Genomic DNA, 27,583 nt, shown 5'->3' on the forward strand with positions numbered 1-27,583 from the left:
GACAGGTGTGAGCCACCGGTGCCTGGTTCGTGGCTCAGGTTCTGTTTGTGATGTTAGTTCCTGCTGATCCATCACAAGTAGCTGACATGAATCCCCTCTGCCAACATCACTTTAGTGTCCCAGTGCCAACAGACCATGAAAGTACCTTCAGAGCCCACCTAGATAAGGAACCAAGCAAAATGCTCAGGATACCCCAGCACAAATCCGGCCAAGAAGCCTGGCTTCCAGAGACTTGTGCCCCTCCATCCACAGGAACAAAGAGCCTGTCCGATCCTTAATTTGCTTGGGGCTCTCTTCACAGGGAAAGGTTCATGGTAAGCCAGGCCTACTAGGGGCCAAAGGGCAATGATGGATATAAGGTTTGCTGTTTGTGTCCATTGGCAGCCAGGTTTTGGATCAGCCCAGAGTATTCCTGGGATTCACCAAAGTCCTGTGGGGAACAGAGCCTCTTTCCTCTCAGGAAGGACAGAGGTGATCAGAGATGCAATTTAACAAATATTCTTGCTTCTCTGCCTTGAGGACATATTGGTTTTCCTGGTGCTTCAGGGTATGGGGGGGGGGGGGGGGGGAGGGAAGGGAGAGGGAAGCCATCTGGTGAGGTTGGCCCAAGGATTGTGGGTGGGAGCGAGATTAAGTATTTGATTGCTGGGCAATCAACTTCCCACCTGCCATGGGCTCTTCCTGGTCCTTGGCCACCTGGGTAGGGATGCTTGAAATAAAGACCACTCCATCAGCCTGGGTGTGTGGCGTAAAGAGCAGAGGGCAGATCCCTGCTGGCCCATACTGGCTGAGTAGCATTTCAAAAGAAGCCTCTGTGGTTACAAGCTACCAAGGTTTGAAGGGCTGCTTGTTACCACAACACAACCTCGCTAATCCTGACCGATACAGGGAAGCAGACATGTTTGGGGCAAAGCAGCTGTTTGGGGGGCAGTCTTGTGGCTGAACAGCCTTTTGATGTCAGCGGCTGATGAGCTTTTGTTTGAGGAGTAATTATCCACTTTGCTGACCTGTCCATAGATACCTCCCCCTCCCCACCTCTCCCTGGCTTCTTCCAGATACCAGTCTGGCCAAGTCTCCTATTTCTGTGATGTCATGTTGACCCTGGACATGGGCCCAGGTCAGTGCTAGGCCTTTGGGGCTCAAAGTGGGACAGGCACAGAGTAATGGCCTCTCCGCGCATCCTTGTCACCTGCGAAGATGGCAGAAGGGATTTGACAGATGAGATGATGCTAAGGTTTTCAGGGATGGGGGAATTTTCTGCAAGTCTGGGGAGGCGCAAATGTTGACCAACAGGGATTCCCCCTCCCCTCCCTCAAGCAGAAAAGGATGGCAGCAGAGTTTGGGGCTCACAGGAAGATCGGGAGAAAGGATGTAGCTACCTTTGATGTTTGGAGGATGGCAGCCGCGTGCCAACATGCTGGTGGCCTCTAGACATTGGAAGAGCCGAGGAGGTAGACTCTTTCAAGAGCTTCCAGAAAGGGTAAAGAATTGCCAACACCTTGTTTTCAGCCTAGTGAGAGCCCATTTCAGTCTTCTGAAGTCCAGGATTGGTCAAACAATAGATTTGTGGGGTTTTTTAGTATATATATTTAAAGACACTGTGGATTTTTGCACAGGGAAAAAGAAAATCTCTGCTCTTCAGTAGTCTCAGGAAATCGTTACCCAGTCTGGGAGAGCCACAGAACAGCATATGTTTGGTGGATACCTGGAAGCCTAGCCACGCCCCTCCCCCCAATCTGGCCTTGGAGCTTGTCAATAGATCCTCGTTGCTGCAGTGATTACAGGAAGTATTCACAACACTCTAAGTCTTCTGTCCCTTGTCCAACAACATCAAATGACTAGTGTCCTTGTACCATGGTTCTCCATTGTGACATACTGAGCAATGTTAAGCCTCAGAGACTATCAGGGCAGGGGGGGGGGCAGGGAGAGAAGGGAGAAAAATGAGGGAAGCCAGGCCACGCAGAATGATCTGTGATTGTTGCTCTTGATGACTGATTGAAAATCTCCAGCAAGACACAGAGCAAGCCGAGTTGTGCATAATCAGGAATTCACGGAAAAACAGCAAAATGGATACAGGAAAGTATGTGATGTTCCACCCTCTCCCCCATTTATTTGGTCAGGTGCAGAGACAATCAGTGTGATTCTCCCGAGCTGGCTGAGTCTTTTGATTTTTCCTGCCATGTAAGTTGTCTTTGTACGCATGCATACAGAGTGTTTTATTTGTTTTTATTTTTTTTTTAAAAACAGAGAGACAGATCTGTTCTCTCCTGGGCACCTGCTTCCTCTAGCTTATTAAGAACTCTTTTCCTATTTTAGAGAAGTAGCATGATTGTAGAAGCAAGGCTGTTCAGTGGACTAGAATAAAACTGACAGACCCAGATCTGAGGGACCGGTGTGTAGTTTGATTCACTCATATGGATCCCAACTCTGCTGTTGAATAACAATTACAAAGAACATTAAGAGCCGGAGCTACCATCAAACACTGTATTAGAGGAGGGCCAGAGAGGTCCCATTTTAAGAAAATTAATGGAGCTGGAAGTGTAATTCAAGTGGTATTGAGAATGCAAAGCTTTGAATTCAAGCTCCAGTGCTGGCACGAAAGAGACAGTGAAGAGAGAGAGAGAGAGAATATATATATATATATATATATATATATATATATATATATAATCAACAATCCAGTGCTTAAAATAACCAAGTTCTTCTTAGGCACCAGTGGCTCATGCCTATAATCCTAGCTACTTTAGGAGGCTGAGATCTGAGGATCATGGTTTGAAGCCAGCCAGGGCAGAAAAGTCCATGAGAAACTACTCAAAAAAGTCCCCAATAAACTACTCAAAAAAGCCAGAAGTGGTGCTGTGGCTCAAGTGGTAGAGTGCTAGCCTTGAGCAAAGGAAGCTGAGGGACAGCACCCAGGCTGAAGTTCAAGCCTTAGAACCAGTTGGGGTTAAAAAAAGGAAAAGAAAAAACCTCACACATTCCGCCCCCCAAACGTCTTAAATGGGGACAATGTGCTTGTTTCATAATGACACTAAATTCTAAGATAATTTCCTAAAACATTTGAAGCACAGCAACATGACTCTATTGGTAACAACTATGTTTTTACCTAAAAGCCTACAAGCTTCATTCTCTAATCAAAGAAGACTACAAGCTTTCAAAGTTTAAATGGAAATAGATCCAATGTGTAAATGAAAACCCTAAGCCTTATTTTATATATATATATATATATATATCTTTTGCAAGAAAATAGAAAACAAGGGGGCTGGGAAGGTGGCTCAGTGGTAGAGCGCTTGCCTTGCATGCCTGAGGCCCTAGGTTCAATTCCTCAGCACCACATAAGCAAAAAGAAAAAAGCAGAAAAAGCTGGAAGTGGTGCTGTGGCTCAAGTGGTAGAGCGCTAGCCTTGAGCTGAAGAGCTGAGGGACAGCGCCCAGGCCCAGAGTTCAGGCCCCACAACCGGACCAAAAAAAAGAAAAGAGAAAACAAAAGTTTGCAACTCTGGATGGGGCAAACATTTCTTAAGATGTGACTCACAAAACCCCTACTACAATCTACAGGACAGAAAATGTTCAATTGGACTTCATCAAAATGAAGAGCAGTTCTTCAAAGACACTGGTAAGAAGAGACTGACAGGATCACTGGCAGGGGGAAAAGATATTTGCAAGGGAAATAGCTGATCTGGGGTTTGATTTGAGAACCTAGAGAGAACTTTTCAAATTCAGTGTGAAAAGCATGGATAATGCAACTTTAAAAGGGGTAACACATTTAAAGAGGCTATGATGTCAGCGCCTGAGAGGCTGCATATCCTCATTAATCATCAGGGAAACGCTCTCTCGGTGAAGATAAGGGAACATTAAAAACCTGATAGAGCTGGCAAGGACGGAGAATCAACAGACCTTTATGGCTGTGGAGAACAGGAAACAGCACGGCTACTTTTAAAGACAGCCTGGCCATCTCTTGGTTAAACATACAGTCTTCACATGATTGTCTCTTAGTTATCTAAAAGATACCTGTAAGTCAACATTTGCAGTGGCTTTATTCCTAAGAAATGAGAGGGCTGGGAAGGGTGGGTAGAGCGCTTGCCTTGCATGCCTGAGGCCCTGGGTTCGATTCCTCAGCACCGCATACACAGAAAAAGTCGGAAGTGGGCGCTGTGGCTCAAGTGGTAGAGTGCTAGCCTTGAGTGGAAGAGCTCAGGGACAGTGCCCAGGCCCAGAGTTCAGGCCCCACGACCACGAGAGACAGAGAGAGAGAGAGAGAGGAAGAAAGACAGAGGGGGGAAGGGAGGGAGGGAGGGAGGGGGGGGAAGGAGGGAGAGGGAGAGAGAGAGAAAAAGAGAGAGAATACAGAGAATGGAGGGGTATGCTGGGAGAGATGTAGAAGGAAGGGGTGATATGGATCAACATGCACTGTAGTCTAACTGACACATTAAACTGAAACTTCTTTGCACAACTACTTAAGGACAATTAAAACAAATAAGAAGGTGGAAGTAAAATCTTTCTAAATCTCTGTCTCCTGACATTCTTTTCTTCTCTTTCTCTCCCATTCTCTCTCTCTCTCTCTCTCTCTCTCTCTCTCTCTCTCTGGCAATACTGGGATTTGAACTCAGGGTAGTTGCTTTTTACCACTGAACCATTCCTCCAGTCCCGACTTTTGCTCGTTATTTTTGTGATGGGGCCTTGCTTCCTGCCTACATACACATCTGAACATGACCCACCTATGTTAGGTTTTCTGGTAGGTAGCCATGACATGGGGGTCTTAAAAACTTTTTTCCTGCCCAGGCCAGCCGCACGATCCCAACAATCTTAGCCTCCCATGTGTAAGGTCCGCTCCTGGATGGCCAGCAGACTCCACCCTCCTCGCAGCAAAGTCTCCACCCAGTACCTGCGTTACCTAGGCAACTGGGACACCTGGAAGAGGTCACATCTGCATCCGCTGAGGTCACATCCGAATTTGATGTGGCCACACCTTTCCCCGCCCATACCCTAGATAAGGCCTAGCCCAGGCCCAGACGTTCTCTGGCTCTTCTTTTCTGCTCTCACTCTCTCTCTTGCTCTTGCTCTTGCTCTTGCTGCTCTTTTCTTGCTCTCTCTGTTCTATTCTAGCTCTCTCTCTGTTCTTTTCTTGCTCTCTCTCTTTCCCAGCCACGTGGAGTGCAAACCTTGCCTGGTCCCAGCAGGTCTACCCCTTACCTGAATACCACGTGAGTGCTACTGTTCTTACCCCTCTCTCTGCTCTTTTCTGGCTCTTTTCTCTCTCTTTCCTCTCTTCCCAGCCCTCTCTCATTCCCAGGCCTTCCCCAGCCACGTGGAGTGCCAACCTGGTCTCAGCAGGTCTACTAAATAAACCTACCCCTTACCTGAGTACCACGTGCGTGCCTGGTGCTGTTCTTACTCGGCTACCTCTTTTTAAAAACCTAACACCATGTAGCTAGGATTACAGGCGTGAGCCAGAAATATGCACTTTTTAAAAGATACATAATTTTCTTGTGATTGTTAAGGTGTTGTGCAGAGGGGTTACCATTTCATAAGTCAGGTAAGGAGTACATTTCCTTGTCGCCCCTTCCTTTGCTTTCCCCTGCTTTCCCCCTTCTGTCCCTGGTCCACAAGTTGCACAGTTCATTTTTCCCTGTAGTGTATACTGAATGCCCCCCCTGCTTGTAACCTCCCCCCTCAAAAAAAACCTCAAAGCAAAATCAAACACCACCACCACCAACAACAACAAAAACCCGGTGTTTCCATTTCCTGGAATTCATTTTGATAAATAGTAAATCTTCGGAGGCATTCCACCTTTAGATCGACTTGTGTTGTGGATGTCTAGAGCGCTGTATAGGTTCTCATGTCCCCTTCTATTTTAGATCTAGCTTCCTCTGATGAGAAGCAAACACGGGCTGTTTTCCTCCCTGAGCTTGGCTTACCTCATTTAGCAGAACGCTGCACTTTTGAAAGGGCAACTTTTATTGAATGTAAATTAGACCTTAACTAATAAACAACAGCAAGGAAACAAACAAAAGGCAGTTGCTTAGTGGCGTGGCAAGCAACCAAAGCCAAGGAGAAACCCAGCTTGCATTTCAAAATGTGTGCACTTGAACCCGGCTGCCTACCATTTGTATTTGGAAAGGAAGTTAAGACTTTATTTGCATGCTGTTTAGCTAAAATGTTGACTTGAGATTTGGGCCTGTAAATATTCTTGTTCCTACGTTAACATCAGCAAATATACAGAGAGAAACATGTGAGCTCAGTAGTTTTAAAGCAAGAGGCATTCTATTGAGAAAAGAAGTTGAGAGATATTTTGTGGTGTGTGTGTGTGTGTGTGTGTGTGTGTGTGTGTGTGTGTGTGTGCACACTCAAGCATGCGGGTCCTGACTTCACCATCTGGAAGCTGTCCACTGGCTTTTTTGCTCAAGGCTGGTGCTCTACCACTTGAGCCATAACTCCCAATTGCAGCTTTTTGGGTGGTTAATTGGAGGTACAAAGTCTCACTACTCAGGAGGCTGAGATTTGAGGATTGTGGTTCGAAGCCAGCTTGGGCAGGGAAATCTGTGAGACTCTTATCTCCAATAAACTACTCAGAAAAAGCTGGAAGTGGAGCTGTGGCTCAAGTGGTAGAGTGCTAGCCTTGAGCTGAAGAGCTGAGGGACATCGTCCAGGCCCAGAGTTCAGGCCTCACGACCAGACCCAAAAAAATAAAATAAAATAAATAAATAAATACTAATACCAATCTCTAAATCCCAAACCCAGACAAGGCAGTCTTTTCCTGCCCATGGCATGCCTACAAAAATTGACATCTTACTCTGAGCTATTCTAAAATATATGAGTATAAACAATATTCTCTGATTCGAATTCACAGCTAACTATAAAAAGATAATGGGAGAATAACCAAAATCCTCAAACGACTTGGAATAAAAATTAGAATTTGCAGACTGTCTGGCAAATTTTAATATTGTGAGCATTACATGTTGGAACTTACAGGATACAGCCAAAGCTGTACTTGGAAGGGAATGCATAGACTTCAACGGCTCCGTTTCCAATTATGAACAAACAGAAATGAGCAGTGAACTAGGTAATCAACTGAATATTCTTCGGATGTAAACACTTATTGAGTGTTCACACACTTAGGGAAAAACGTAGCGAGAAACAAGAAAATAGCTAGGGGAATCAGGATAAAAATAAAGTGGGAATGAAGAAAACAATTACCAAGTTTTAAAAAATAGTTTAAGGGCCTGACTCAGATGAAAGAGCTTCAGTCTAGCAAGCACAAGGCTCTGAGTTCGAATCAATCAAATACCACCCTTGCCAAAAAATCAATGGGAAGATAGCAAATGACTTAATGTTTCTTTCTTTCTGTCTATCATTTTTCTTTTTTTTTCTTTTCTTACTTTCTTCTTCTTTCTTTTTTTGATTGTGTGGTTTGAACTCAGAACCTGGACTCTATCCCTGAGCTTTTTTGCTTAAAGTTAGTGTTTTACCACTTGGAGCCATAGCTCCCCTTCTGTTTTTTCGGTGGTTCATTAGAGATAAGAGTCCACTGACTTTCTTTTCCAGGCTGGCTTTGAACTGTGATCTTCAGATCTCAGCTTCCTGTGTAAATAGGATTACAGTCATATACCACCAGCATCTGACTAGACTTAATGTTTCTTATCCTTGGGTACTATGTCCTTGTAATGGCATAAAAAATAGAACCCACTGTGTTGGAATATGGTTGGGGTTTAAGAGGCCCAGGGCAACAGTTTATCTGATGTACTGCTGTGGTTATTAAAATTAAAAATAAGACATGATTGGGTGGGGGTGGGGGGGGAGGCTGGGAAGGGATGTGAAGGGTAAACAAAGGAGGAGGCTGCAATGCTTGATAAGAAATGTACGCATTATCCTGCCCATGTAATTGTAACCCCTCTGTACAGTATGTTCACAAAAAAATTAAATTAAATTTAAAAAAAAGCCAGTAGCTCTCATTAGCAGTTGTACTAAGCAATTACAGACTTTCCTTTAAGTTAACATAATCATTTTAGAAGTTATATAAAACTTGCATATTTTTGTTAGAAATTACAAGTTAAAAGGGACTCAGACTTTTCTACCATGTACTGAAAACTCAAGTGTTAGCATTGAAAATTCCTGATTTAGGTGAAATGTGTTTTTCTGTGACAATCTGTGTTCTGCATTTGTGACATTTACCCAAGTTAATTTCATATTGTTACCATTGATTTCAAAAATGCATTTTAATTCAATGTTATCTTTTTATATCAGAGTTACGTCATTTTATGCAGTTCTCAGAAATGTCCTTTACATGTGACTCTGTGTGACAGAAAAGAAAACACAATAAAAATAGTGTCATTGTTTAAAAAAAAAAGACATGAAAGAAAGTAAGAATGTGAACAGAGAGCTAACACTTACCAGACACGGGGCTATATTCCAATATCTCTACTAGTTAGCTGTCTTAGAATTTAGAACAAAAAGAAAGACATCTCATTTATTTTTAGAAGAGTAAAACATCAGAACCTGACAAAGATGTGCACAAAATAAAAGTATAGAGTCACACCTTGGCCTAGTCCATAGAGCTGTGTTCAGGATCGGTAGCTCAAGCCTGTGGATCTTAGCTATTTGGCAGATGAAGATCAGAGAGTGGGGGTTCAAGGCCAGCCTAGGCATAAAAGTTCACAAGACTCCATTTCACTCAATCGAGTGTGCATGTGCTCTTTGCACACAAAGGAAGCAGAATGGCTGTGCACAAGTAAAAGAATCATAGCGCAGGCCTGTCCAGGCTTAAAGCAAAGCCCTATCTTGAACACCACCAAGGCAAAAAGGGACTGGAGGCATGGATCAAATGGTAGAGTGCTTGTCTGGCAATTGCCAGGTCCTGGGTTCAATCCCTAGCACTGACCAAAAAGGAAAAAGAAAAAAAGAAAGAAAGAAAGTAGGTGAACTTCCAAATAAATATTGAAGTTCAGTCTCAGTGGTTTGGGTGTGTATATCAAATCGATTCTGCTTTATTGCACTTCTAGTTATGTAATGCATTAGCCTCCTATTGATACTAGAATTGCCACAAACTTGACAACTTAAAAATCATGCATGATACCAAGCCCCGGTGTCTCATGCCTATAACCCTAGTTACTCAGGAGGCTGAGAGCTGAGGATCACAGTTCAAAGCCAGCCTGGGCAGGAAAGACTTTTATCTCCAATGAACCTCCAGAAAACCAGGAGTGGCACTGTGGCTCAAGTGGTAGAGTACCTTGAGCTGAAGAGCTGAGGGACAGTGCCCAGGCCCAGAGTTCAAGCCCCACAACTGACAAAATACCAAACCAAAACAAGAACAACAAAAAGATTCATGTTTATTCTCTTACCATTTTGGCAACCGGGACTCTGTAATTAGTTTCACTGGGCCCAAATCAAAGTGTCCTGCAACCACTTGGGGAGAATTTCTTTCTACAATTACAATTCTTTTCCTTTCTAGTTTCTACTTTGCTCTCCTTGGCTCATGGTCCTGTTCTCCATCCACAAAACCCAAAGCATCTCCTGATTAGTCAACACCCCTTCCCGGTCCCAGATTAGGTCTGTGTCTCCTTCATCTAAGAAACACACAATTATATTGAACATCCACATCCAGTAATCCAGGATAATCTATCTTGATATAGAGTCACATGTCCAAAAAGCTCTTCTTCCATAGTAAGGAACATTACTTACGTAATTAAATTAGTTATCGAGATATGGATAGCTAGATAGATACGTTTTATATACATATCACCCACCTTGAATCAATTTGGGGAGCAAGTAATACATGCCACAAATGAATAAGTATGCGTGTAGAATATTTATTTCATAGCTGGATATCTTGTTTGATTTGCTGTTGCTAATTAAACATCTATTTTTAAAACATAATGTTATTGTTATAATTAAGGTATTGTACAGAGGGTTATCATTTTATAAGTCAGGACATTTATTTTTTTGGATAGTATCATCTTTTCCTTCACTTTCTCCCAGTTTCCCCGTCCTGTCCCTGCCCACAAGTTACAGAGTGCATTTTCCACATAGTGTCTACTGAGAGGCCTACTTGTATTTATTCATCCTTCCTCCCTCCATTTCTGTGCCCCTTCTTTGCTCCTCCCCAAAAGAAAAAAAAACAAAAGCAAAAATAAACATCGTCACTACCACCACCACCAACAATAAAAACCTATGTTTCCAGTTCCTGGAATTCATTTTGATAAATAGTATGTTCAGTGTTCAGAGGAGTTACAGATTATCATGTCCAGTTATATTTTAGGTCTAGCGTCCACATATAAGAGAAATCATATGCCATTTGTCTCTCTGAATTTGGCTTACCTCAATTAACATGATTTGTTGTAGGTCCATTCATTTCTATGTGAATTTTATTTATTTATTTGTCATTCGTGGGACTTGAACTCTAGGCTTGAGCACTGTCCTTGAGTGCTTTAGCTCAAGGCTAGTGCTCTACCACTTTGAGACACAGTGCCACTTCCAGGTTTCTGGTGATTAATTGGAGATGAGTCTTACGGACTTTCCTGCCCAGGCTGGCTTTGAATCATGTCAGATCGCAGCCTCCTGAGTAGCTAGGATTACAGGCTTGAGCCACCGACGCCTGGCTATGATATGGATATTTTTTATGAGAATATTTTTAAACCAAATCTGGCCCTTGCCCCTCCCATAACTCACATCTATCCCACATGCAAAATACATTCACCCCATCCCACACCTCAGAGTTTAAGCCCAGTTACAGCACTAGCTCAAGTCCAAGTATGATTACCTAACTCAGGGAAGAGACAGACTTCACATATGGTCCATCCTGGGGACAAAATCTGTCCCCAAACCAGTCCTTGTGAAGCTAAGGAAACACATCATCACTTCCAAAAACAAACGTCATTTCCCACAGGAAATACGCCATCACTTCCCAAAAGGAAATTCATCATTATGTCCCAAAAGGAAATACACATCACTTCCCAAGAGGAATGTCATCACTTCCCAAAGGAAACACGCCATCTCTTCCCAAAAGGAAACATGTCATCACTTCTGAAAGATTAAATAGACTTTGCCAGAGAACCACGCAGACATCCAGATGCAGAGAACAAAGAAAGGTTTATTGCTGGGAAAGGGGGCTGGCAAGACCCCTTCTCACAAAGGGAGAAGTGAGAAGAAGCACCTGCTATTGTCTGAGGTGACCTACATGACCTAGGAGGTCTAGGAGGGGCTAGAAGGGGCTAGGAGGCGGAGACCCTGGTGTGGACGTGTGGGCCAGGGGCTTCATCATGGCGGACTAGGATTGATGGCTGCTGTCCAAGTAGTAGATAAGAGTCTGCAGCTGCCCAGAGCTGAAGGTCACTCTAAGGGGCTCTTGTTGTCTCATATGATGGTGGCTGCCCCAGAGAAGTGCCATTCCAAGGTATAGGGGGTTGGAGGCTGATTATTTACTGCCTTTACTGCATGGACTTGGTGTTGCCTAGGAAGGGAGCGTGCTAAGCTGTGGAGAAGGGAAGGAGTGGACTAAGTTATGGGAAGGGAGCTCATTAGGCTAACAATTTCCCAAATAGAAACACATCACCACTTTCCCAGACACTGGCACAAGCATCATTACAGGTACTACCATTCCAAACAGGGAAAGCAAGCAAGGAGAATAAGGAAGACACTGCTCCCAAGAAATTTCAAAGTGTACCGGAGCAAATCCCAATAGGATTCACGGCCAGGCCCACACCCAGTCTTCGGGGCCTATGGCTCTAGCTTCTGCCTCTGTTCCCCTGCATATCCATCCTCATTTGATTTCTTTTTGGTAGGTCGGTGGTTTATCAGCCTCTTTCCTCCCTGGGGGATGTTCAGAAGCAGGTGGCCTTCCTTTGTCTTCTCTGTGTCCCTTTTGATCTCCGTTGGACAGGTTCTGCTTCACGCCCCCAACTGTGGTGGGTTTCCCATGTATTTCCTGCTGGTTGGTGGCATTATGTGTCACCGTTCCTGGAGCAATCCCACATGGCTTCTGGCTCAGTGGTTCCAGGAGCCAGACCTTTCATCTCTCCAGCCCTCGCCAAAACTTGTCCAACGCTTGGCCTTCTTCCCGGAGCACAATACCCTCAACAGTGAATCTTTTTCTTTTCTTTTTTTAATCTGTCAGGCTAAGAATTCCTCAAATCATAAGTATGTAAGCCTCTTGGCTTACATAGTTCTTTTCTTCATTTGTGTCTTTCATAAACAACAAGAAGAAAGCAGGCTGTATGTACCTGAGACACTTTGCCTAGAGATCTCCTTGGCTAATTACTCACGTTCAGTGATTGCAAATTTCCACGCACTGTAATATTCAATTCAGTGCGTCACCAGCCAGCTGGGGTCTGCTCTGGCCCCCCTCCATTCTCCCCTCCCCCCGGACTCTGCCTGGTCTTCACTGGTCCTTAGTCCTCCTGAATGGCCATCTCTCTCCAGCTAGCTTTCCACCATCAGCAAGGAAACAAACAATAAATGCAGGTAAGGATGTGATAGAAAAGGAACCCTTTGTAAATGCACGTGGTGGGCGTGTAATCTAATACAGTATTTAGAAATTTTATAAAAAGCTGGCTTCGGGGCTGGGAAGGTGGCTCAGTGGTAGAGCGCTTGCCTTGCATGCCTGAGGCCCTGGGTTGAATCCCTCAGCACCACATAAGCAAAAAGAAAAAAGCCGGAAGTGGTGCTGTGGCTCAAGTGGTAGAGCGCTAGCCTTGAGCTGAAGAGCTGAGGGACAGCGCCCAGGCCCAGAGTTCAAGCCCCACAACTGGGCCCCCCCCCAAAAAAAGAACACTGGCTGCCAGTGGCTCACGTCTGTCATCCTAGCTACTCAGGAGGCTGAGGTCTGAGATCTGAGGATTGGGATTCAAAGCCAGCCCTTGCATAATAATCCCTGTGAGACTCTTATCTCCAGTTTGCCAGTCAAAAACCCGAAGTGGCGCTGTGGCTCAGGCGGTAGAGTGCCAGCCTTGAGCAAAAAGAGGCTCAGGAACAGTGCCAGGCCCTGAGTTCAAGTCCCACAACCAACAACAATAACAACAACAAAGAAATTACAAAAAAAAAACTGCCATACGAATCTACTATCTCAGTCTCAGACATACATCAAAGGAATCTCAATCCACATACAGCAGAGATACATGCCCTTGCATGATTATTCTGACATAGGTCACAACATCAAGCTTATAGTCTCGGTCTAGGTGCCCAACAACAGTTGACTGGATATAGAAATGATGATATATGCACACAATGGAGCAGTATACAGCCATAAAGAAGGGTGAGATTATGTTATTTGTAGGAGAAAATTGGATAAACCTGGAAATCCTGGCGTTGAATGAAATCAACCAGGCACCATTCTTCTCTTATCAGCAGACGATTAACCTAAAACTAAACAAATGAAGTACAAAGGAGGAGAACCATGGGATGTGGAGGAAAATGAGAGAGGGGGATGAGGGAGGCTAACGATGATTGAAGCATGTTAGATACTAGTAGGAAAATGTCACAATGAAACCCATTGTTTAAAAAGAGAGAGAGAGAGGGCTGGGATGTAGCTCAGTGGCAAAGTGCTTGCCTAGCAAGTGCAACGTCCTGGGTTCGATCCCCAGTACCAAAAAAGAAAAAAGACAAAAGAGAGAGGGAGAGAGAGAGAGAGAGAGAGATTTTTATTTTATTATTTTATTTATTTTTGCCATCCTGGGGCTTGAACTAAGGATCTGGGCACTGTCCCTGAGCTTCTTTGGCTCAAGGCTAGCACTCTACCACTTGAGCCACAGCTCCACCTCTGGCTTTTTCTGTGTATATGGTACTGAGGAATCAAAACTAGGGCTTCATGCATGCTAGGTGAGCAATCTACCACTGAGCCACATTCGCAGTCCAAGAGAGAACATTTTTAAGAAATAAATGAACATTACAGGCACTATCCCTGTAATAAAAGTCACAAAATGCTAGCAAACCCAATTCAACAATGATTCACTCACTCTGATTAAGGGTGATGTTTCCTTGGAATGGAAGGATGATTCAATATATGCAAATCAATAAATATAACTCTACGAATTAATGGAATAAAGGATAATAATCATGATAATCTCAACAGACATGGAAAAAACATTTGGTAACAGTCAATATACTAATGGAAACAAGGATCTTTTTTCTTTCTTTTTTTTTGGTCGTGGGGCTCGAACTCTGGGCTTGGACGCTGTCCTTGTGCTCTTCAGCTCAAGGCGAGCACTCTACCGCTTAAGCCACAGCACCACTTCCGGTTTTCTAGAGGTTTATTGGAGATAAGAGTTTCACAAACTTTCCTGCTGGGCTGGCTTTGAACAGCAATCCTCAGATCTCAGCCTCCTGAGTAGCTAGGATTACAGGCATGAGCCACTGGCGCCCGGCTCAGGATCTTTTTTCTTTGTTGTTTTTGTTTTCTTTTTTGTCTTGTTTGTTCAATTATCTGTCTTTGGAAGGGTAAAGAAGGCACAGAAATGGAGAGCAGTGGTTCTCACTGGACACTGTGTTGAAAATGAACTATACTACTTGTGGGTGGGGATGGGAGGGAAAACCTGGGAGAGAGCGAAGGATGGGGTGATATCCAAAAAAGAAAGCTTCTCTTTCCCTGACATATGTAACTGTAACCCCTCTGTACATCACCTTTGTAAACAACAATAAAAACTGAAAGTTAAAAACAAAAGTCAACCTGCTTTCTTGTAAACTCAACAAATTAGAATGGGATGGATCTTAACACAGGTCACGTGACAACATTGTGATATCATGGTAAAAAGTGAACAGAATTCCCTCTTCATCACAGGACCAAGACAAGGTACCACTGGAAGTGGTAGCCAGAGCAATTAGGCAAGAAAAGCAAAAGACATCTGAGTAGGAGAAGAAGAAATAAACTTTTCCCTTCTTGCAGATCACATGATCTTTTACCTTGAGAATCTTAAACATGACTCAGAAAAAAAAAAGTTAAAGCTTAGTAAAACCAAGTCAGTTAAGCTTCAGGATACTAAATTAATGTACAAAAATTACCAGCATTTTAATACATGCACAGTAAACTAACTGCAAAGAAATCAAGGAAACAACCCATTTACTATAGCATTAATACATATGTATATATATATGCATAAATATATATGTATACCGGTATATATATATACATGTATATATACTGGTAAAGGGCCTCTTAGCAAGCATGAAACCCTGAGTTCAAATCCCAGTGTTACAAATAAAGTAAATAAAAAATTACAAATGTTACCAAGGCAAAGGGCTTATAATGAAGACTGAAGATCGCAATAAATTAAAAGGTATACTATGTTCATAGCTCAACAAATTAATACTGTTAAAATGTCCAGAGCACCAAAAAACAAAATACAAATCCACCACAAGTTCCACTGATATTTCTGTTATTTTTCACACACTACAAAAAAATACTAAAACTCATAAGGAAATATATATATATATATATATACACATATAGACACACAAAATTAAATAGCAAATGTAATCTTGAACCAAAAGACAAAGCTAGATGCGCCATACTACCCAATTCAAACTATATTATAATTTTTGAAGGTATTGCACTAGTATGAAATATTACTCAGCTACAAAGAAAAACAAAATTGTAATTGGCAGGACAAATGAATGGAACTGGAGATCATCATGGTGGAAGAGATGAACAGTGAGAGTTCTCAGCATGAGACTCCGCCCCTTTCCCCACAGTGACCTTTCATAGAGCAATCAACAGACGAGCTAAGATCATCACCACCAGGCAGCACAGTAGATAACCGAGTGGGCCCAGAATTTACTAAGAAGAAAGCAGGAAAAGGTTTTATATTATTGGGGCGAAAACTAATAATAATAATAATAAATGATCCAAATAAGGATCTCCTGATGCAGCATACACAACGGTAGGAGGGAGGAAACAAATACGACTGAAGGCCAGATCATCCCATCAAATTCACCAACAGAGTTCACGTAATCTCTATCAGCCTCCTAGCTGGCTTCCTCTCCACCCCTCAGAATTTGGTGCTGGGAACAAATGGCAATCCAGGAAGAAAACAACAAAGCTGATCCTAGCCTCACACCAAAGTCACAAATCCTAAGCCAAAATGGACCACAGGCGACTCTAGGAAACTCTTAGAAGAAGAAAACTAGAGGCTGGCATCTCTCCTACCTGGAAGTCTTACGCGGGCAGCATCTGGAGCTGGACGGGATGGCCTTGAACTCGTCATCTCCACCACAGGCCGGCCATGGTGCTCTTCTTGCTTGTTATCCTCCACCACTGTGGGGTGGGGCCATGAAGATGCAGGCGTAGAGGTGGTGCTTTTGCCACTCCAGGGCTCCTTCACAGTCTGAGGGGAAGGTGGAGGGGGTCAGAGGCCTTCATGTTGCAACCCCTATACACCCCAATGCACAAGGCAGCTACGCTCTGTCAGAAGCTTTCCAAACAGCTTGTGTTTTCTTCAGTCTTCCTTAAAGGGTCCTGCTTTCTCTTCCACTCCCCCCATTCCAATATTAATACATCATAGACTAAGAAAAGATAACCAAAGAAGCAAATCTTTGTGACTTTGGGGTCAACCCAGCCTTTATACTCATCACACGGCAAAGTGTGAAACACAAAAGAAAAACTAGAAAAATGAAAACTTTTATGTTCAAAGGATACCACTCCCCGCCCCCCCCCAAACCCAAGAAAGAATCTGGTCTTTTTAGACCTGATTGGTTATGGTGGTTCATGCCTGGAATGCCAGCTATTCCGGATGCAGAGATCGAGAGGATCAAAGTTCAAAGCCATCCCCAGGCAAAAGGTAATGATACTCCACCTTGACAAATAGGTCGGGTGTTGTGTTTCCCTTCTGTAATTCCCAGTGCTTGGGAGGTAGAAGGTCACAAAAATTTACCTGGGGAAAAAAAAAAACAAAAAAAAAAAAAAAATTAAAAAGGCTGTGGTTGTGTCTCAAGTGGTAGAGCTTCTGTCTAGCAAGTGCAAAGCCCTAAATTCAAACCTTAGTACCACCAAATAAAAAAAAAGGTTAGAAGATGACTTCCACAGAGCAGAAGAAAATATTCACAAATCATATAAAGAAGAACATCATATCCATTCAAAAAAACACCTTTACAACTCCACAATAAAAATACAAACAGCCATACCTGGTGCCAGTGGATCCTGCCTGTAATCCCAGCTATACACGAGCCTAAGATCTGGGGATCAAGGTTCAAAGCCAGCCTGGGGCAGGAAAGTCTATGAGACTCCTCAATGAACCAGAAAAAACAAAAACTGGAAGTGGAGTTGTGGCTCAAATGGTCAAATGGTAGATGGCTAAATTGGAATGAAAAAGTTCAGGGACAGTGCCCAGGCCCTGAGTTCAAGCCCCAGGACCAACCCCAAATGAAGGTTTTGTCTCTCCTGGTCCTTTGATATCTCACAGAGAATATTAATTGGAGGACTTTCTTTAGTTGTTTTCTCTTTTCTGTATTATTTGGGGGGGGGGGAGCATACCCAGCGTACTCACGTTCTAAGAGACTTTTCTTCTCCATCGGCATGCCAGGAATGCCAAGGCTCAGGAAGATGGAAAGATGCCACTGATCTGACAAAGATGGCTCCTGACAACACCTCCTCCACAGGACTGGAAACTTCCCTTTGCAATATTTGTCCTGCACCCTCCTGCCTCTTGCCCGCCATGTGGCTTGGTGTTAGAAGCACTTGAGGAACTTTGAAAACCAGTGCCCGAGTCACACCCACAGCCATGGAGTCTGAACTGTCTTGAGCAAGATTGTATTTTGCTATTAGGGTCCAAATCAACTTGCCTCAGAAATTCACGTGGAGAGGCTGACACCTGTAGTCCCAGCTACTTGGGGAGGCAGACGGGAGAGAGTCCAGGTCTAATCTAGAACCAACTGCAGGCAAAAAAAATAGCAAGACCCTACCTAAAACTGAATGGAAGCAAAAAAAGTCTAGGCTAGAGGATTGGTGCCTGTGTAGCATGAGGTCCTGAGTTCAAAATATGGCCCTCTCTCCTTAAATATTATCAGCAGAAGCCACGTGATGTCAGTGATTTGAGGAGTTCATCAGACAGCTGAGCCCGTGGCTTTGGATTTCTAAGAAGCTTCTATTTGAGGACAGGCCCTGCTTTAGCTTTCATACTTTGAATATTAAAGATCTCAAGCAGGCAATCTGACAATGAGCTGTCCCAAGCCAGCAGCTTTTCCATTCTGACTTCCTGAAACAAATTCAGGAGCTGGGGTTTAGCATCCGGGTCTTCAGAGCCTCTCTGGGTGGAAGGGGGCGTTTCTTTGGAAGTCTGCTTGCAGAATTCTGTGTGCCTCGATGTCTTTATCGGAAACACCTGGCTGTACGCAAGGCGTACAGCACACACCCTCACCTGCCAGCCAAGCTACTCAGGTGAGACCAAACCACCTTCTCCTGGGCTTCGCCTCTGCCTGGCCTCTCAAGAAATTTCAAAGTCCCAACACTGGAACACTTTTGGTAATTTCGATATCCCGGGCTCTTTCCATCTGGTTAATTACCTGTGTTGAAGCTTAGCATGATTAATTCAGGTAGATACCCGTCTTGGAAGTGCCAGAGAACCCTATAATTATGTGTGAAATATACATTTAATTTAGGCACAGGGGTTAAGATTGCCCTGGGGACACTGGGAGGGGGAGGAAGGAGAGGGGGAGAGTTCCTCAGGGCATTGAGGAGCAGATTTAAACAAGGCTCAAAGCCACTTAAACTCCTAGGCCTCCACACCAGAGTTTTAATTGCCACCTACCTGCCTGAGCATAGAAGAAAAGAGCTAGAGCCACTGTAAGTAATACAGAAGGGAAGATCTAGGCGTAATTATATGGATAATTTAGCCATAAAATGTGCAAATTAGATATCTCTTCCCCTCAAAAATAGTTTTTGGAGGTCTTGAGTTCCTCAGGACGTCTTGGCTCTGTTGTGGGCCTTGCAGAAATTAGCTCCTTAAGTATGTGTTTGTTTGTTTGCAAATCATCTATTTGACTATTCCCCACTATGATGTGTTAAATGAATGGAGAGAGTTTGGTTCAGAAAATTTTTTTCTCCCCTCCCACTCTGAATAGCCAAGCATTTCAAATGATCAAATGATTTGTCTTTGAAGTTAATGTTTCCCTGAGAGGATTTTCTTTCTTTCTTTCTTTTTTGCCTAAGAGAAGGAGAATAGAAAAGAAGAAGGAAGGTGGAGGAGGAGGAAGAGGAGGAAGAGGAGGAGGAAAAAGCAGCAGTAGCAGTAGCAGCCAGGCACCAGTGGCTCACTCCTGTAATCCCAGCTACTCAGGAGGCTGAGATCTGAGGACCACACAGTTCAAAGCCAGCCTGGGCCAACTAAAAAGCCCAAGGTGTGGTTCAAGTGGTAGAGCACTAGCCTTGAGCACAAAAGCTCAGGGACAGCACCCAGGTCCTGAGTTCAAGTCTCAGGCAAAAACGAAACAAAACCCGTGTCAAATTCCATCACTGCAGAAGACAGTCAAGCACCTGCATTTATGCCCACCCCTCCCCTGGGCAGGACACACAGAGTGGAACTAATACCAAGCCGCCCCACCAGCCATCTGGGATGAGGAACCGATGGTTCTTTAGGGTCTGTTCCTGCCCAGCATGCCCAAGGCCTCCTTTCCATTCTGGTCCCCAGGCTGAAACTGGCAAGACTCCAGGCTTCGGCACCTCCTTCCTCGTGATTACAGTTTATCCCCTGAAACATGATTGTCTATAATTATGTATAATCTCTTCTTGTTTATTCTTCTGCACTGAAGCTGGAACATGGTACAACTGTGTCTTTCTTTGCTCTGCCCAAGAAACAGTGAAGAAACATTCCTTTCCTTTGAGCTTCAACTCCCCCCCCCTCACCCCCCCCCCCCCACCCCACACCAGCTCTTTCCTTTAAGAAATAAAGGCTTAGCCGGGTACCAATGGCTCATGCCTGTTGTCCCAGCTCCTCAGGATCGATCACAGTTTGAGGCCAGCCCAGGCAGGAGTCTATGAGATTCTCACACCTCAGCCTCTTGAATAGCTAGGATGACAGGCGTGAGCCACCAGTGCCAGGTTTGTTCAGTGTTTTAGGAGCAAAGCAACTTGCATTTTCATCCACACTGGGTCCCCACACCACATGGGTGTTCCTGAACCCAAGCCTAGGACATGCGCTTCATTCTTACCCAGCATTGAGTAATGGGATCTCATTCAGTGCCTGAACGGAGCGAGGAGGGGTGGGGGAGAGAGGAGGGAGAGGGAGAAGGAGAGGGAGAGAGAGAGAGAGCTTATGTGCTAATGACATTTGTGGCACCCTGCCACCCTGTGTTTAGATTTCTTTAACATGCTATCAATCTTGTCAAGTTTCTGTCTAGCTCCTCCAAAACCAAACTGACCCCAGAAACATCCTGGCAGTGGGCTTTTCAGGCACTGCCCGATTTCTTGAGGGGCCTCCTGCTCCCCGAGGGTTCTCCTAAGGGGATACCCATTAATTTCCAAAGGTATGATTTGGGATGATCAAGCATAAGTAACATTTCCAAAGGGTTAGTGTTTGGGCTGGGGATGTAGCTCAGTGGTAGAGTACTTACCCAGCATGTGCAAAACCCTGAATCCCAGCATTGGAAAAAACAAAAACAAAAAAACAGATACAAAATTGGAGATGTTTGATCAAATGTATTCCAAGGCTGGGGAGGTAAAGCCCCCAAACCGCCAGGGAAATATAAGGGGAATGGGTCGCTACTTCCTTAAACCCTAATTTTTAGATTTCCAAGTAAGAGGGGCACATTTTTTCCTGGTCTCTGAAGAAATCTGGTCCCATCTCTAAAGGGGGGGTCTGAGAAAGAAGGGACCCCCAGGCCTTTCCACACAGTGAAAAGTGAATTTTCCTTTGACACACCCCTTGGGTTCTCTTACAATGTTTCTTTGTGTTTGGTGAGACAACTATTGGCAAGTTTTAAAAAAGCAAAATCTCCAAAAACCAAAGCTGAAGAAGAAGAAAAAAAAAATGCCTAGAAGAAAATTATACCGAAATGTTCTGGCACTTGATTTTGGATGGTAAGATGGTGATTTGGGACTTTTCCCTTTTCTTGTTACTTTTTCAACAATTTCACAGACGTGTCTTACACTTTAATGCTCTTAAAAGAAGTTTATTGAAGCCAGCTGCTATATGTAATCCTAGCTACTAAGGAGGCTGAGATTTGAGGACCATGATTCAAAGCCAGCCGGGGCAGGAAAGTCTGTATGTTTCTTCATTTAACCACAGAAGAAGAAGGAGGAGAAGGAGGAGGAGGAGGAGGAGGAGGAGGGTGTATGTTTGGATGGAGCTGTGGCTCAAGTGGTAGAACGTTGGCTTTGAATGAAAAAGCTAAGGCACAGCATTCAGGCCCTGAGTTCAAGCCCCGTACCCAGCATCATTTAAAAATTAATAATTACCTGCAGGGATAAGGAGCAATGGTTGCAAGAAAGCCTTTCAACCTTTTCTTCCTAGGAGTACAACTGGCTCTTTCAAGTACCAGTTATAAATTTCCAAACTCCAGACTCTTGGGTGCCAGGCTGAGACAAGGCCCGCTCCTGCTAAGACTTGTAGTAAATTGCATCAGTGTGGAAAAGTGGGTGGTTTGCTTCCCAGAGTTCAAGCAGAGATCGCAACCAGCATCGCTTCCAGACACTTCTTGTACCCCGGCCTCTCTCCAACATGGGAATAGCTTTCATAGCTCTCAGAAGGGGTTGATGGGAGGAGTGATGGGCAGGAGACAGAATACAGGCCCGTGGGCTCATCAATTAAAAAAAGAAAAAAGAGTAAGTAACTCCTTAATGAGGCTTCCAGTAATGAGAAGAATATAAATAAACACTATGATCTTCCAAAGGGGCCTCTAAGCTGAGCACTGGAAGACAATGCATATTATGGTTGTGTTCAATGTATTTATAACAAGTCAGGATTTAGTTGGGCACTGGTGGCTCATGCCTGTAATCCCAGCTACTCAGAAGGCTGAGATTTGAAGACTGCAGTTTGAAGTCAACCCAAGGCAGGAAAGTCCATGCGCTTCTGATCTCTGATTAAGCACTAAAAGGGTCAAGAAGTAGAGCTGTGGCTCAGGTGGTAAAGCAACAACCTTGAGCAAAGGAAAAGCTCAGGCACAATGCCCAGGCCCTGAGTACAAACCCCAGGACTGGCATAATTTTAAAAAATAATCAGGACTTGTAGCTATCTTTTTATGGCTTACAAGTCAAAGTGCGTGCAGCCATCTTTGCAGATAATGCCTTGTGACAGACAAAAGGCCACAGGACTTGGTAAGAAAATCCAAATGGTCTGCAATGTAGCAGAATGAGGTCCCTGAGCTCAGGCAAGCAATAGCATGGGGGTGTTTTCCACAGGTCTACACCTGTCGGGACATAAAGTGGACCTGAGATTTGGTTGATTCTGGAAGGGTTAGCATGTAAGAGAGGAGGGCAAGGCAGACAGCAAGGAGTATCAGAAAATTAGAGAGAGAGATGGAATCAGAAAGACCCCCTTCTCTCTCAAACCAGGGAGAGCACGTTGGTTTCTTGTCAGACATCTGCGGTCCTCCTCCTGGAGCTGGAACAGGCAACAAGCCCCAGTGGACATGGCGCTGGGTGCAAACGCTCCCTGGGTTTCAAGACCAGAAAACCCACTCAGACTTTGATGTAAGCCACTACCATTGGAGAGGGCTGGAGGAGCCTGTGCTAGAGCAACTTCCTCCAAAGGTTCTGAAATAAGGTTCTTCTTTCCAGAAGCATCCACAAGAGCTGATATGAGGCCAAGGCTGGGGCATAAAGAGGTCCATGAGTAACAGGGAAAAATGCAAGAGAACCTGTACCTCAGGAGGCTCTGCCAGCTTCTAAAGAGCTCCATTGGAATGTGAACTCACACACCATAGTCCCCCCCCACCCCCGTCCCCTCTCCCCCCACCCCGACCAAAAAGAACCCCAAACAAATCAAAGAACAGACATCATTACTTCCTGCTTCTCTGAGCTTGGCATGATGAACCTACTTGAGCCTCAGTTTCTTTGTCTTTCAAGTTGGGATCATAAGCCAGGTATTGGTATCTTATGCCTGTCATCCAGCTACTCAGGAGGCTAAGATCTGAGGATCATAGTTTGAAGTCACCCTGGGCAGAAAAGTCCATAAGACCTTTTTTTTTTTGCCAATCTTGGCCTTGAACTCAAGGCCTGGGCACTGTCCCTGAGCCTCTTTGTGCTCAAGGCTAGTTAGTGGTCTACCACTTGAACAACAGCTCCACTTCCTGCTTTTTCTGAGTAGTTTATTGAAGATAAGAGTCTCACAGACTTTCTTGCCCCGGCTGGCTTCTAACTGCAATCCTTAGATTTCAGCCTCCTGAGTAGCTAGGATTACAAGCAGGAACCACCAGCCTCTTATCACCAATAAACCACCAAAAAGCCAGAAATGGAGCTGTGGCTCAAGTGGTACAGTGCTAGACTTGAACAAAAAAGCTCAGAGATAGCACCCAGGCCCTGAGTTTAAACCCCAGTACACACAAACACATACACAAAATAAAAATAAATAAGTGTTCTTTGACATACTTTATTGTTTCTTAACTAGTAAACTCATAGTTAAAAACAAAACAACAAAAACACACATACACACACACAAAAAACAAAACAAAACAAAAAGTTTTAGGGTGAAAGATTTCTCTCCCATCCCTTTTTTGTTTTATTTTGCATTCTTTTCCCAAAGAGACAAGGATCGCTTTTACTCTTCCCTTCTGCTTTTCCTTAGGATGACACAAATACAAACCAGATTCCCTGTTGTATACTTTGCTTTTTTAAAAATTTCATTTGACAATATATCCTATATATCCTAACAGATCAATATAGAATGAGGGTGTGTTTCCTTTCAATTTGACAAATGTGCAGTTTCTTCTATTGTGGGTATTTATTTATCCTGCTCCACATCTCAACCAGTGGTTGCTTAGATGGTTTGCAATCTTTGCCATGGCAGACAGCATGGTAGTAACCTAACTCAGGCACCTGCCCCTTTGGCTTGGACAGTGAGTCAGTAGATGAATTCCCAGAAGCGGGTTTGCTTGTTTTACAAGCAAGTTTTAACAGATACTATCAGAAGGGTTATAGAATGGTGAACTTGTACTGTGTGTGTGTGAGTGTGTGTGTGTATGTGGTTGTGGGGGGTGGTGTTTATTTTCCCACAGCCTAACCAGGAGGGTACTTCATCAGATGTTCGGATTTCTGCCAATCAGATATGGGGGGAAAAAAAAAGAGGTATAACCTTGGGATTGGAGGTGTGGCTCAAGTTTAGAGTGCTGGCCAATGAACCAAAGCAAGTGTCAGATACCAAGGTTGAGTCTTGGTTTCAGATGAAAAAACAAAAAGGAAAATATCATTTCTAGTGGTATCTCTTTCCATTTCTCTTGTGATAAGAGAGAGTGAAATCTTTTCATATATTTAAGAATCATTTACATATTTTTTTTCTCAGTGAATAATGCATGTCCTTTGCCTAATTTTTCTCATGCGTCCTGGGTCTTTATCTTATCCTTCACAGTCCTCTTTGGGAAGCAGAAAAGAGTTCTTCTGCTATGAGTTAATTTTTTTTAACTTTCTGTCATTTGTCTTTTGACTTTTTCTGTAATTGATCAGTTTTCACTTCATAATGTTTGGATTTTAACCATTATAGGACTCTTTATTTTTCTATTCCAGTGTTATCAAGGAGTGTATCCATGTTTTCATCTACAAACTGTAAGGGTTTTGGTTTGGTTTTGCTGGTCCTGGGGCTTGAACTCAGGGCCTGGAAACTGTCCCTGAGCTTCTTTCTTTTCTTTTCTTTTTCTCAAAGCTAACACTCTACTACTTGAGTCACAGCTCCAACTCTGGCTTTTTTTTTTTTTAATGCTTACTTGGAGGTAAGAGTCTCACAGACTTTCCTGCCCAGGTGGGCTTCAACCATGGTCCTCAGATCTCAGCCTCTTGAGTAGCTATGACTACAAGCACAAGTCACTGGCCCCTGGCTCAATGATAAGGTTTTATGTTTGTATTAAGCATCTATTTGATGCACATGGAGTTCATTCTGGTGTGTGATGTATGGCTTTATCTTTCTCTGGGTAGATTCACGCTTGTCCTAAGACTATTTATAAATATGCCTTTACCTGCCATGATTTAAAATAGATCCTTTATAACACACACACACACACACACACACACACACACACACACATATATTCCAGTCTATTTCTGGTGTGCCTCTTCTGTTTCATGCAACCCCGGAGATGTATGGAGGGGGTGATTCACAGCAAAGAGGAGCAGAATTGACATAAATTCACATAAAAACATGTCAACACGGCGTGTGTGAGCAAGCATACAATGCATTTGCTTTCTTGGTGTGTCATATACTGACGTCAGTGAACTTGGACTCCAAGTGGCACATAGATATCCTCAGCCCACATCAACACGAGGGTCTGATGTCAGTGTGGACCCCCGTTCCTGGAGGGGGTGCCTCACATGTAATTTCTGTCACACACACACCCCTGTCAGTACCCCGAGTCCTCTCCTTTTTGCTCATTGCTGCTAAAGTGCATCTATGCCAGCAGAGTGTCTGTGATCTCTGGGTCTTTGAAGCCTCTTGGAGAAATGGCTTTTCCACGTATCCGTATCCGAGCTTTCTCTACAGATCACAAGCCTGAGCCCCCCAGGGACTATGGGACAAGTTCCCAGATGGCTATCAGGCCCTCCCTCATTCACAAGTTCCAACCAACAGCTTCTCTTCTCTTCCATGCTAATCCTCCATAGAAATCAACTTCTCATTGCAGCCTGGCCCTTGGGTTCATTAGACATTCCTCAGTAGGTTTGAATCATAACCCAGGCTGGGAAAGCATCTCTTGCCCTCCCCCCCCCACCCTGCCTCACAAACACACAGATCAATAGATTACACATTACTAGAGATCTGTGGACTTGAAGAACTGAGCATGAATGGGTGTGGAGAGAGGCCACGTGCGGTCCCCAATTCCTGAGATCCGGCATGCAAATGTGCTCAGAAATCCAGTCTCACCAAACAAACACCCAGCACTCAGTGCCCCACTGAGTATTCCAAGACCTCCCACAGTGCCAGTCCCCCCTAGGTTTTGGTGAATGACAGGGGAACAAAGGGACCCTTCAATTTGGGAAAAGGGTCATTTTGTTTTTATTTGTCTTAACCTCAAAGGGTTTCCGGTCTAACAGAAAAAACACAAACCGAGCCAAGGACAAGCTAGCCCAGGACAGACACACTACACACTCGGCACCACATTCCTTTAGTTCCAGCCACATGATTGGAGACTCATGGGAAGAGCCAGTTCTAGAATGTCTGCGGTGAGCAGCTGTGCGCTTACTGACAAGGCCACGGAAGGCCAAGTGTAATTAGCTCACAGATGGCCCAAGCTGGGAGTGAGCTGTGTAAGACCTGAGTTCAAACTCAGCTACTTTTGGGAGCTTGAGAAAGTTACCCTAAAACTTGCAACACCTCGATTCCCTCAGTTCTGAAATGGAAATAATAACAGAGCTTACTTCAGACAGCTGCTGTACGTACACGAGAGAATACAGTTGCATAGTACATTTGGCCTCCTGAATTGTAGTGACTGTTAACGACTTTTGGTAAGGTCCGCTCCTGAATGGCCAGCAGACTCCGCCCTCCTCGCAGCAAAGTCTCCGCCCCGTACCTGCGTTACCTAGGCAACTGGTACACCTGGAAGAGGTCACATCTGCATCTGCTGAGGTCACAGCTCAATTGGATGTGGCCACACCTTTCTCCGCCCATACCCTAGATAAGGCCTAGCCCAGGCCCAGATGCCCTCTTTCCCAGGTCTTTCCCAGCCGCATGCAGTGCCAACATGGCCTTGTGCCAGCCTGAACGATGAACAAACCTACCCCTTACCTGAATACCACGTGCGTGGTGTGGTTCTTACTCGGCAACCTCTTTTTTAAAAACCGAACAGCCTTGAAGTTGCTGAGTGGCTAAAACTAGGAAGAATCATAAGAGAGAGAAGAGAGAGAGAGTCTCAGGGATTAAGAAACACAGTAAATGTTTACCTGCTCTTTTATGTGCTTGGTCAGTTAAACAGCGGTTTTAGTCCACTTGGCCCAAGTTGCTTAGTCATTTGCAGTTGACTTTAGCTGTGGACTTCTGCAGAAAAAGTTGATTTACTTGGGTTCCTTTCTTTCTTCTTTCTTCCTGCCCCATCTCCCCCCCCCCCTTGCTATTTTGTGATGTTTAGTGGATAGTCTATCATTGCTATCCATGGAAAACCCACCTCCCCTGGTGACTCACACCTGTAATCCCAGCTACTCAAGGAGGCTAAGATCAGGAGGATTGTGATTTGAAGCTAGTCAGCCAGGGCAGAAAAGGCTGTGAGACTCTTTCTCCAAGATAACTAGCAAAAAGCAGTGCGGGAGGCATGGCTTGTGTGGTAGAGTGCCAGATGAGCAAGAGAATTGAGAGAGCACAAAGTCTGAGTTCAGACTCTCATACTGTTCACTAAAAAACAAAAACAGACCATGTGCCTTACTCGTGTGTGGGTAAGTTGCAGTCATGTGGCTGGAACTGAAGGAAGATAGTGCAGAGCGTGTGTGTGTGTGTGTGTGTGTGTGTGTGTGTGTGTGTGTGTGTGTGTGTGTGTGT

Source organism: Dipodomys ordii, unplaced genomic scaffold, assembly GCF_000151885.1.
Source record: "Dipodomys ordii isolate 6190 unplaced genomic scaffold, Dord_2.0 Scaffold15, whole genome shotgun sequence".
NCBI classification, from domain to species: Eukaryota; Metazoa; Chordata; class Mammalia; order Rodentia; family Heteromyidae; genus Dipodomys; species Dipodomys ordii.